This window comes from Caretta caretta, chromosome 3, assembly GCF_965140235.1.
Source record: "Caretta caretta isolate rCarCar2 chromosome 3, rCarCar1.hap1, whole genome shotgun sequence".
Lineage (NCBI taxonomy): Eukaryota > Metazoa > Chordata > Testudines > Cheloniidae > Caretta > Caretta caretta.
The window spans coordinates 52,253,004-52,265,063 of record NC_134208.1 but is presented as its reverse complement, the minus strand read 5'-3'; the positions used below and the strand labels follow the sequence as shown (position 1 = coordinate 52,265,063).

The 12,060-nt window shown below is 39.6% G+C and overlaps 1 protein-coding gene across 1 annotated transcript in view; it reads left to right on the top strand.

The window, feature by feature from the left end:
• The window catches only part of EYS (eyes shut homolog), a 1,269,973-nt gene that overhangs the window by 330,052 nt on the left and 927,861 nt on the right, over window positions 1-12,060 (top strand). The gene's annotated exons all lie outside the window — the stretch shown is intronic.

Sequence of the window (12,060 nt, the reverse complement as noted above, 5' to 3'; positions counted from 1 at the left end):
TCTTTTGACTCCAAATATGGTGATCAGTTAGACTCTGAACATGTGGGTAAGACCCACCAACCAGACACCTGGGAAAGAATTCTCTGTAGTAACTCAGAGCTGTGTGAGCAGCAAGAGAATTTGTCTGCCTTAATCTCTGATTGGAATCAATTCTTGAGGTACAATTGTTCCTTGGGAACCAGTCATAGGAGCTGGGCTGAGATTCCTGAAAAAGCACAGTTCTAGGACTGGGCTAATATACGTAAATCAAATAAATTACCCTTAGAATCTACCCAGATTGCTTACTGATTTTTCCTCCACTGGAAAGTGATTTGCAAGGCCCTGTACATCTGCTGCTGTTCAAAAATAGCCATCAGAAAGGGCCGTAAGTTTGAAGTAGGGATATAAAATGAAACCTTATTTTAAAGACATGCATAATGGTGGTCATCATGAACTGTATAGCCATTTTTTTAAAGTTGAGCTACTTAGCTAAATGGGAAACAGTTGCTTCAACTTGAGTATATACTGGTTACATTTTCAAACCTAAGTGCTAAAGTTAGTATATGTATTAATATTTAACACTCCCAACCCCTATTTCTATTGTCTTTGAATATCATTCATGTAGGTACCTCAGTATGAAATTAGGTGCCTAACTTTGGGTGGCGGGGTTTGGCCTCAATACATTAAGTGTGTACAAATATTGGCCTCAGTGCATTAAGTGTGTGATAGGTGTTTTACAGGCCATATATTATTTTGACATATGAAAAGTTTTTATGCTTCTCAGGATTGTTTTGGGCTAAAATCTCATCAGAACTGGATGTCTAATAAGATCCCTGATACTTTCTCTGAGCTTGTAATGTGGCAAGAACAACATTTTTTGCAGTGTTTCTGTTTGGAGACTGATTGATGAAGTGCAGAGACATGGCATTAGGAACAGCTCATAGACTGGATTTGGTTCAGGTCTTAGGTCTGATCTCCACTTAAAAGTTAGGCTGACGTAGTTACGGAGCTCAGGGGCAGGAACAATTTGTTGAACTGACCTGGTGTAGGCATATGTCAACCCAACTACCATAATTTGGGGAGGTAGATTACCTACATAGATTGGGGAGAAAAAAAACACCCTTCTGTTGCTGGGGGAAGCATCTATGTTGCAGCATTACAATAATCAAAGGCTGATATGCAAAATGTCCTTTGTATTTCAACTAGTTATTTTATTTATTTTTCCCACATAGCTTAAGGCATTACAGTGGCCTGGCTACAGCACTCAGCCTCTGCTGCTGTAGAGCCCATAGTGTAGACAAGGCCTTAGTTGAAGGTACAGCTACCTCCTGTTGTATGAGAAATGGGTCACATGTACAATACTTTTGCTACTTCTTCCTGCATCATGTTAAACATCTGATTGTGGCAATGCCAGACATAAGAATTTTGAAGTGATGTTCTAAGCTTGATACTTCAATACCTAGAATGTTCTTCCAGATTATCACAGAGCTCTTGTCTGAAATCTGGGAACAAACTGAAAGCTTGGGTCATGCTTCTGGGAGCACTAAATTCTTGGGTGTATTCCTGCTTAACTGAAACTTGTTTATGACCTTTAACTATTCATTGAACAACTGAGCTAAAGGTCAAACCAGATATACTGATCAAAGGCTGATATTCAAAATGTCCTTTGTATTTCAACTAGTTATTTGGTTTATTTTGCACACATAGCTTAAGGCCATTATTTTTCATTAGTTTTCCTTTGCTATTCAGTACCTGTCACCTTGAAGCTGACATCGTTGACATGTTTCCTGGCTAGCCATCTAGGAGAAAAAAGGGGAGAAGAGCATAAATAGAATAAATGTTAAAGCTCAAGAAACAGTAAACTCAACAGTAATCAATCATTAATTAGAATGTCAGATTTCAAACTGCAATGTTGATTAATAGGACATAAAAGTAAACCTAATGTATCTGTTTCAGAGTGGTAGCCATGTTAGTCTGTATCACCAATGTATCTGTGTTAAACTTGTCTGAATATTTTATTCAGAATTGTATTCCTGATTAAACAAAATCCACCAACCAAATTCTGCTCATTCCAGAAAGTGTGGCGCTTCATTCCTAAACTTGAATAGCAAGTTTTAAACATTTTCATTTCTTCCATAGCTGTGTTTTATGGTTGTTCTTAACTGTTTCCTGTTGTCTTTTTAATGCCCTTATTTAGCACAAGCTTAAAGATCTTTATTGTTGTAAAACTGTTAAGACTTTTGAATGTCATTACTTTGAAGCTATATTTCCCTTTAATTACTGTTTTTCATCTTATCAAATACCATAAAGTCTTGCATACTCAACTTTCTAGAGAAATAAATGTTCCTCTACATTCTTTCCTGAATAACGCACATTATCCCATTTTGAATTTTCAAATAGAAACCTCATCCCTTCAACTGTCAACATCTCTCTAAATAAAATGCACTCAAACAGTGCCCAGAAAAAAACCTACTACGGTCCCAAGAGCCGTAAATTGCTGCCTCTGTAGCTTTTTTCTTTCAACAAATTTAGTGCTTATGAAATGTTCTACACTGAGAACCCAGAAAACTGAAGTGCTCTTTTCACAGTATTCATATAGCATTAGTAGTCATGTTGCATGGTTGACATGTCTCAATCATGTTAAGTGTGAACCATTTCAGGGGGCTACTGGGTATTTATTTAATTATTGGTTTCCCTGTACTAACATGTTCTTAAATGGGTCCCCAAACTTGATTGACATCTCTGGGTATGATTATAATACGAATAAAATATTATTCTTTAAATTATTGTATCAAGAACTCAAAATATACTGTAATTAGAGTTGTGGGTATGCAACACCTCTGAATTTGAAATCCAAGGTGTTTTAGATTGGACACAAACACAAAGTGGATGCTTTTGAAAATGTAAATCTTGTTTTGTTCTGAGGGAGGAAGGGCAATAGAAAAATCATTGAGCCCTATGCATATGCTTAATAATTATAATTAATATATGCAGATGAAACTAAAGGTTCCCATGCAAAACAAAACTAAACTAATTAAAATTGATCAAATTTTGGCTATATTAGCTGATTTTAAATGTGCTGCTTCTTCCTAATTTAGCTAATAAATGATCTAGAGGCTGGAGAGATCGGCTTATTAAAAATGTTCACTGCTTCACCTATCAACCTTTCTGAAGGTTTGAATACATGAAAGATAATTTTTGATGATTAATTAACATATAATATGTAATGAATGTATAATTATTTTTGGTGCATAAATATATACTAGACTTAGAAGAAGAGAAAGGAACATACCATTAGAATTTTCAATGTACCTTGGCTGGAGGAAAGATGTATAAATAAGAACTGGGATTAAACGAGTGTTTGAACATCCATAATATTGTCTGGGCTTCTGTAAATGGGTATTGAGATGAACAAAGGTAATTTTACTTCTAAAATTGTGTGGAATTCTTAGTGTCTTCTATTTGATGTGCACCAAATACATAGGCTCTGTGACCCATACTGGAGCAGCACAAATAAGAAAAACCACAAGATACTTTAAATTTTAGGGCAACATGAATATTTGCAGCTAATCATTCCAACCATAAATTTTAGCAACACATTTTAGTGATAAAATTGAAGACTTTTAAAGAAGTGATTTTGAAATGAACAGTTTAATTCTTTCATTTAGACTTTATCTTGACTTTTCTGCGCTGCTAAACTCATCTTCAGTATCCAGTACCTACTCTATCCCTCACCCTTTGGAGTCCCACATCTTCCACTGTTGCTTCCTATGTATTTCTCATCTAAAAGAAACTCTCATACCTCTCTAACTAATTTGAGTGTTATACTATCCATGTTCTCAGATCCATGTCAGTTCTTTCAAAAAGTGTTCCTTTTCTACCAGCCAGACCATCTGGCATGATGTGTGTTCCTATGTCTGACTGCCAAACTAAAGATGAGGATTCAGGAATTTGAGGGGAGGGGAGGCACAGAAGGAATGCAGACCAAGATATGGAGGAGGAGGAGACGGGTTAATTTGGGATTTCCTCCATCCTTCACTCAAGAAATCTTCCCTCCTCCCTGGCACAGAGGCCTCTTGGTCCCTTGCAAAATCTTTGGAAATTAGCCAGTTCTCAACTGAAGAAAAGACTGTTTCCTAAGAGTAAATGAAGTATCAAGCAAGAATACAATCCAGTCCATTGTTTTTATATCAAAGCAGAGAATAGATAAATAATTTAATACTGTAAGAGTGCTATTCATCCTGTTTTCTAGAACATCTTTCTATGCAGCTCTTCCTGACAGCATGATTTCTAAAGAAAACTTTACATTAAGATTTTAGGATAGCTGAAGATGAAGAAGCTTCCTGATGCTTTTTACAAGCTGCTAAATTTATCTGTGGTGTTATTAAAACCTGACTTCACTTTGTCATAGTAATGAAAAATTGGCATTTTAATCTGGCCTTTTTATTCATTGAATCATTTTTTTTTCATCTAGATCACTGCTAAAAGCAATTCCCATTTAAAAGAAGATCTTTAAAGTTTTGATCCACAGAAAATGCCATCAGAAAGAACAAAATGTGACACAATTGATGTTAGAAACTCAGTGAGATTTAAAACTGTTTAATATATACAATATATTGTCTTGGACTCTCATTTCTATGGTACTGTCACAGGCTGGATAGCCCTCTAAGGCAATCTGGGGTCAGCATTGCCTATGACTTAGCAGTTACCTTTCAGCCTTGTCCATGTTCTTGCCCAGGGATGACCAACCTGTGGCTCCGGAGCCATGTGCGGCTCTTCAGAAGTTAATATGTGGCTTCTTGTATAGGCACCGACTTTGGGGCTGGAGCTACAGGCACCAACTTTCCAATGTGCTGGGGGGTGCTCACTGCTCAACCCCGGCTCTGCCACAGTCCCTGCCCCCACTTCACCTCTTCCCACCCCCTCTCTTGAGCCTGCCATGCCCTCGCTCCTCCCCCGCCAGAGCCTCCTGCATGCCATAAAACAGCTGATTAGGAGATGCAAGGGGGGAGGGGGAAGCACTGATCGGCAGACCTGCCGGTGGGTGGGAAGTGCTAGAAGCAGGGGTGGGGAGCTGATGGGCGGGTGCGGGGGCGCTGCTGACGTATTACTGTGGCTCTTTGGCAATGCACATTGGTAGATTCTGGCTCCTTCTCAGGCTCAGGTTGCCCACCCATGTTCTAGCCTCTTAGGGTATGTCTACACCTTACACTAAACCTGGACTCTCACTCAGATGTAAGCCTGAGGCCTGCTTCCATCCACACAGAAATCAGTCTGACTCAGGTCAGGAATGCTTCTGGGCTTAGGTCCACGGATCTTGCTGGGGGGTGGGGGAGTGGGTAAGAGCCTGGAAGCTCTTGATAGAGGCAAAATACTAGATAGCAGGGACATCGGGAAGGCCTCAGGCTGATCAGTTTGCAGCAATGATCCAGACAGGGCCTCAGAGGAACAGTGTCTATGAAAAGGGCACAAGCATGGAGGCTGCAGGAAAAAAATGGATGGTGCTGTTCTGACAATCAATGTTTATTTATCATGTGAATCAGTGTGTGTGGATGTGAAGGGCCTAATCTCTTTAGTAGACAGATAGCAGGGTGAGAATGCTGCAGGAGAAGAGGACAGACAGCTGATTCAGAAACATAAAGAGTGACCAAAAGAAAAGCAAGAGTTTCAGACTGTAGCCTTTTGATCAATTTGGGTGCAAAATGCACAAGTACTAATCACAAGTTCTTTACTTGAGCTGTTTACATAAAATTAATTATAGAAGTGAGACTGGTAAGTCACATAGAGACATGAAGACTTTTTCAAATGAATACAAGTATAAAAGTACCTGCAGAAAAGACAGATACATGTACTAAGACAATCCCCACTATCTTGTGCATAGTCAACATTATTGACATCCCCAGAATTAGAAGAGATGACATTAGGAACAGCAAGTGGATCAATCCTATAAGTGGGCATGGTGTTCAATTTTCCACATCTTGTCATCCTTGTGTACCCAACTAGAGGTTGGTCTCATCATCTTTTATAACATTTTGTCCTTCTACCCCCACATAGCCAGAACTATATTTGATTTGGTCTTGGCCTCTTGCCCATGTTTGTTATTCCAGGGGATCATAATTAGGGTTCCAAGTGTTGTCATGAGCTATTTGCATCAATATGTTTCACAATGGTTTTGATACATAAATGAGGTTTTCCTCCATAGTTATACAGACCAACCCCACCCTAAATTCTGTTATTGCAAGCTGAGTGTGTTCATGTTCAGGATACGTGTATATTATAAAATACATATTGCTAAAATGTCTGACCCTCAGTCAAGCACTTATGCTAATTGCTTAGCTCCATTGGGCTTCAAATCTGTTTGAGACTATTTCCATACATTTGTTCCTCCCTAATTGCAAAACAGCTTTAATAATGGCATCTTTTTAAGCACACGGACTATAGTTTAAACATAAGCATAAATCTTCCAAGTTTAGGTCAGGGGTCAAAGGCCAGCAAGATTGAGCTCCTGGAGGATGAGAGAGTAGGTTTTGAAACACAGATCAAGAGCATACAAAAAGAACTCCAAGAGATGAGTGAGCTGCTCTATGAGATGAGCCAACTGCAAGGAGATCTGGAGCAGCTACAGACTGAAAAACTCATTGGTAAAAGTCAGAGAAGATAACGAGGTGATGTGGATAGTGCCCAACTGAGGGTATGGATCATAAGGCTGGCTTTAGGGACTGTGGGCAACTTGGGGAACCCTCTCTAATGCATGTGAATTTTTATGGTGTGTTCTTGTATAACATGCTGTGGGAATATTTTGGTTTGGTATGGAAGACGTTTGGGTGATGTGTACAGGGATCCAGTTTGGACTGTGGTCCCAGAATAAGGATGGATCTCTCTCAGGTAAGGCCTGTGAAAGGGGCAGGCTTTTCTGAAAATGCGTGGGAGGAAGTATGCCAGTATGTAACTGAAGTAAGTCCAGGTACTCTGTGGCAGACCAGGTGCACCCAGTTGGACTAATGGAGAGCATGGGACTGCACCTTGGCTATCATGAGACAGGGGGAGTTTCAGTGAGGACAAGCTGGAAGGGAAGAGGATTAGCAGTGACAAGGAAACGGCAGAGGGAGAGTGAGTCAGTAGCAAGAAGCAGGAGTAGCAAGACTGCCAGAATCCCCTGGGAGGGGAAGCAGGGAGAGCCCGAGATGTGAAGGGTGAGCTGTGGACCTGTTTTGTTTAAGTTGGATAATAAAAATGCTCAAAGAGACTGTGGCTGGCGCAATGAGTCATTTGGCAGCTGGACAGAAGCCCTGACTTATCAACAGTTATTCAGATACACAGGATAAGATTATGGCTATTAGTGCTGATTGAAAATGTTCCATTAAAAATATTTCAATGGAAAACTGTGTTTTTGACAAAATGATTTTTTCCACAAAAAGCATGTGATTTCTGCATAAAATGTCTCTATCTCATAAAAAAAAATCAAAATATTTAAATTCAAAATGGTGCCTCATTGAAGTTGTAATTTGGATACCTTCTCCCACTCTAAGGGTTGGGCTCTCTCAGTAAGTACCACATCCAGAGACTCCTAGGGCACGCCCTCTCCTTTCGCCAAGAGCGTGCTTCATTAGAGACCTAGTCTGGCTCAGGAGCCCAAACCATAGAGGAAAATGGGAGCATAAGGCACCCGTGGCATGAATATAGGATTATGAACTGAAATATTTCAGGTTTTGGCTTAAATATTTCTGTTTTCAGGCAAAATATTTCATTTTTTGATATTTTGTCAAAAAGTCAAAATTTTCTATGTAAATCGTTGTAGCAAACAACAAATATAGTGTGTTGTTGAAATTTTCGGTCTGTGTCTATGGGGGTATGGGGGGGGGAGGGACCAAACCTATATTCTGACCAGCACATATTAGGTTCTAATCATAGGGTCAAATTTTGCCTTTACTTACACCCACTGACATCAGTGAGCCTACACGTGTAACTGAAGTCAGAACTTGAATCCATATTATTATGGTAATTGAGTTGGTTTTAAACTCTCTCTTCAGAAGCATAGGTGTGAAGATTTAATGTATTCATAATTTGGATTCTTGTTGTGTGTGTGATGAATCTTTTGTGTTGTAGTTTCTGTTTGCCAGATGTTCAGCTGCCATTTTCCAGTAACACAGGTTTGTAAATGAAGAATTCCTCTTTTTTTAATGTTGTCAAAGAGGAAAAATATGCTAATAGTAAGAAATTAAACTTTCTTACCAGCTACATAGTTAATTGGATGAAGATACACAAGTGTGCACGTGAGGTTTTAGGTATGTATATGGGAGATAGAACTGGTGACAATGTTTGATCCTTGCTACATTAGATTGTCATTTGCCTACATTAAGCAAAGCTGTTGTTCTCATAATTGCAATGCAAAACTACTGTGCTATGCATATTGTACACTAAAGGCTATACTCTCTGTGAAATAATTTTGCTATTTTTCACCTGCTGCAGAGGACAATTATCTTGTTCCTTTGAGACCATTAAAAAGTGCTGATTTGCAGATACACAGTTATCACTCCATTTAACTTAACCATGGTGCAGTGTGCATTATATTTATTTTGTGCATATAGCTGCAAAAATAAAAGGAGGTAGAAATATAGAAATGGATACAAAACCATTTCTCTTTCTGAAGTCTTGTGCCTCATTCACTACACACCTAATGGTGTCTTTTTAAACATGCCCTGTCCAATAATTTCTTCTAGGTATGGAAGATGAAATTTTATACCTGGTTCCAGCCTTACACAGCATCCCTGCTTATAGCATTGCTGCCCCATCAACAGACAAAGAGAAAGTGTCTTTCCCATTTAAAAAAGTTCTAGCCTTCCCATTGGCTCTTTTGGTCAGGTGTCCACTCCTTTTCTTTTACCTGTGGGCTAGTTAACTCTTTACAGGTAAAGCAAGCAGAGAACAACTACCAAGAGGGATTTTACCGCTAACTGTCTGGCTGGGTGTCCATCAAAGGGAGGTACCCCACCACTTTATTTATCACATGTTGTAAATACCCAATTTTGTTATTTTAGGCAATACTGTGTACTCTGGTTAGGTTCCTAGGGTGAAATCCTGGCCCCTCAGAGCCAGAATTTTACCCCTAAAGTGCTATTTTGGGAAAGGCTCTCTTTCTTCTGGTTTCAGGTCAGATGTTCTTGACTATGTTCAAATCTGAATGACAAAATATAAACCTCTAAATCCATATCCAAGAACTTAAATATGTGGCCTGATTTTCAGAAATGTAAGCACTCTCGAAGTCCATTAAAGTCAATGGGAGCTGCAGGCATATAGCATCTCTGAGAGCCATGCCACTTATTTAAGTGCCTAAATAAGGATTTGTCTGCATATCATTAGGCACTCAGGTTTGGAAATTTGGAGCAATGTTTCCATTAATAACCGAGAAGCTCCAGGTCTCAGAAGGCTATGACTAACAGTATTTTTATATTATGGACCTGATTCTCTGCTGCACTGCATCTTGTGCAGTCATTTACCTGTGCAAAGCTGGCAAAAAATCACTATCAAATAAGAATGGTAGGAGTTTACTCACTTTGCATAAGTATAATGACGACACAAGGTGCAAGGTAATGGAAGGTCTCCAGCATGTAGAATTCCTTCCTGAAGTCTCTCTCTTTCACACTGTAGCTACCCACTCCACCATCAAAGTGCTAGGTTGCAGCCACAATACTTCTACTTGAGCAAGAGAAGATTTTCCTTTGAAGTATATCAACAGATTCCTTAATCAGTTGTTTCATGTTGATCAAAACATCAGCCTTTTCATTTCCTTTTCCCAGGGAAGAACTACCAGCCTCTGTTAGTGTCAGGAATCAAACCCAAATCTTCTTCCTGGTGGTATAAAGCACTACCACTAGGGCACTAGGCTAGCTTTTTCTGTTTTTAAGAGCAAATAGAAGAATTCTGTTTAGTTTATCCTGTCACTTTGCTGCATTGATATTGTCAGGGTTCCCTCCCCACTGAACTCTAGGGTACAGATGTGGGGACTCGCATGAAAGACTCCCTAAGCTTATTTCTACCAGCCTTAGGTTAAAAACTTCCCCAAGGCACAAATCCTTCCTTGTCCTTTGATGGGTACTACGGCCACCACCAAGTGAGTTAGACAAAGATTCAGGAAAAAGACCACTTGGAGTTCCTGTTTCCCTAAAATATCCCCCCCCCCCCACAACCCCTTCCTCCCCTTTCCTGGGGAGGCTTGAGAATAATATCCTAACCAATTGGTTACAAAGTGATCACAGACCCAAACCCCTGGGTCTTAGGATAATAGAGAAATTCTACTGCCTTTGGGCTGTACCAGTTCTGAATGATGCTGTTTGGCCTACATTGCAGTGACTCTTCAGAGACTTGAGGCCAGAAGGACTACTGGGCTTGGAACAGGAACATCAAGCAGATGTGGGTGTTATGATATACAAAGCACACGGGATCTTTTATAGGAATGAAGGCAAATATGCCGTATTTATTGAAAACACAACAGTTAGCATATGCTTTTCAGTCACACACACATACACACAGTCCCACCAGTCGATGTTTACAGTTACCAGTCCAGAGTCTGGATCAATAAATCAATCAATCAATCAATGCATCCAATGAAGTGAGCTGTAGCTCATGAAAGCTTATGCTCAAATAAATTGGTTAGTTTCTAAGGTGCCACAAGTACTCCTTTGCTTTTTGGATCAATCTAGTGGCCAGCCAGATTGGTCGCAGAGGGGAGCCAGGCTTTGTCGGTTGCGATCCGATGCTCCTGGAGTAGTGGCAAGACAAATCTAAAATCCCATGACAAAGCTCCCTGTTCTTATAGTTCTTTGTCTCTGTTGAAGTCTATAGATTTGCTGTGTCAGTTTGTGACATGTTATTCCTTAATCGGTGTATCTTTTGATGTAAACATTCCAAAACACCTCCGAGAGGGTCATCCTGTATTTAATCACTCGTCTTTAGGGGTGCCAGCCTTTACCTCAGGGTCATGAATTTGTCTTCCCTCAGTCATGGATGCACACTGATGGTTCTCTGGTGTAGATAAGTCTCCTTAGGCATCTTCGCCCCTCCTTTCTTGACCATCTGGTTAACATTGGCCTTCACACCTTATCTTTTCCTGATGCATGCATCCCTCATTCACACAGTCTCTCACAGAGAAGGCACAATTTAAACTTCACAAAGTCTTGTGATCAAAAATAGTTTACATTGTGGCTCAGGCCTTCAACATTCCTTTAATCTAATTAACATAGACACACTACAAAATCGTGTCTCTTATTAACTAAACTTTATAACAGGTCCTAATTGTAATGAATATGCGAAACAGGATCCCAGTCTCAGATGGTTATTACTTTCTGTTATTCAAAAAGGGTGGCTGGCAGAATGAAATCAGAGTTTACATCAATTCTTATGGTACAATTATAAAATTTAGCTCTTACATGAGGGCCTGGTACTCCTGGGTGAAAACCCTGGTTTACCTCAAAAGTGGTGAAATCAAAGCTAACCTACTGGAGGGTCAAGTAACCAGGCAAAAGGGGACCCTAGCAGACAAGGCCTACAGAGTGAAACCCTTCAGTGTCACTCCTTGCCACAAGGCTGATAAGTTACTCTTTCACAGATGTTTAATGTGACACACCTGAGGGCTAATTTGTAGACATGCTGTGCACACCCTGCTGTGACAAAAGTCAAATTGGAGGTGTTATTTGTACATGAAAAAGTGCTGTTAAAATGAGAAGTACTCTAAAAAATCAAGCCAAGACAATTAGTTGAAACATTGGGCAATATTGGCAGTAACTTCTCTGTGCCTCAGATGTGGTACTGAGGCAAAGAGAGATTAGCCAAAATTGTCAAAAGTGTCAACTGTTTTTTGCAGGAGTTGTCATATTGTGGTAAAAACATTTATCTCTTGTGTTTTGCATTACAACCTACCATGGTCAAAAGTGAAATGTCAAATGAGAAATTTCCAACAGCTGATAGATATTAATGGTACATATGTTTTTAGTAATGTTTAAGGATAAACCACTGATTCTTAAACTCAGTTGCTGGCTCCCGCATATTATTTTTGACAATCTGTTTAACCTGTCCTAGATAAGT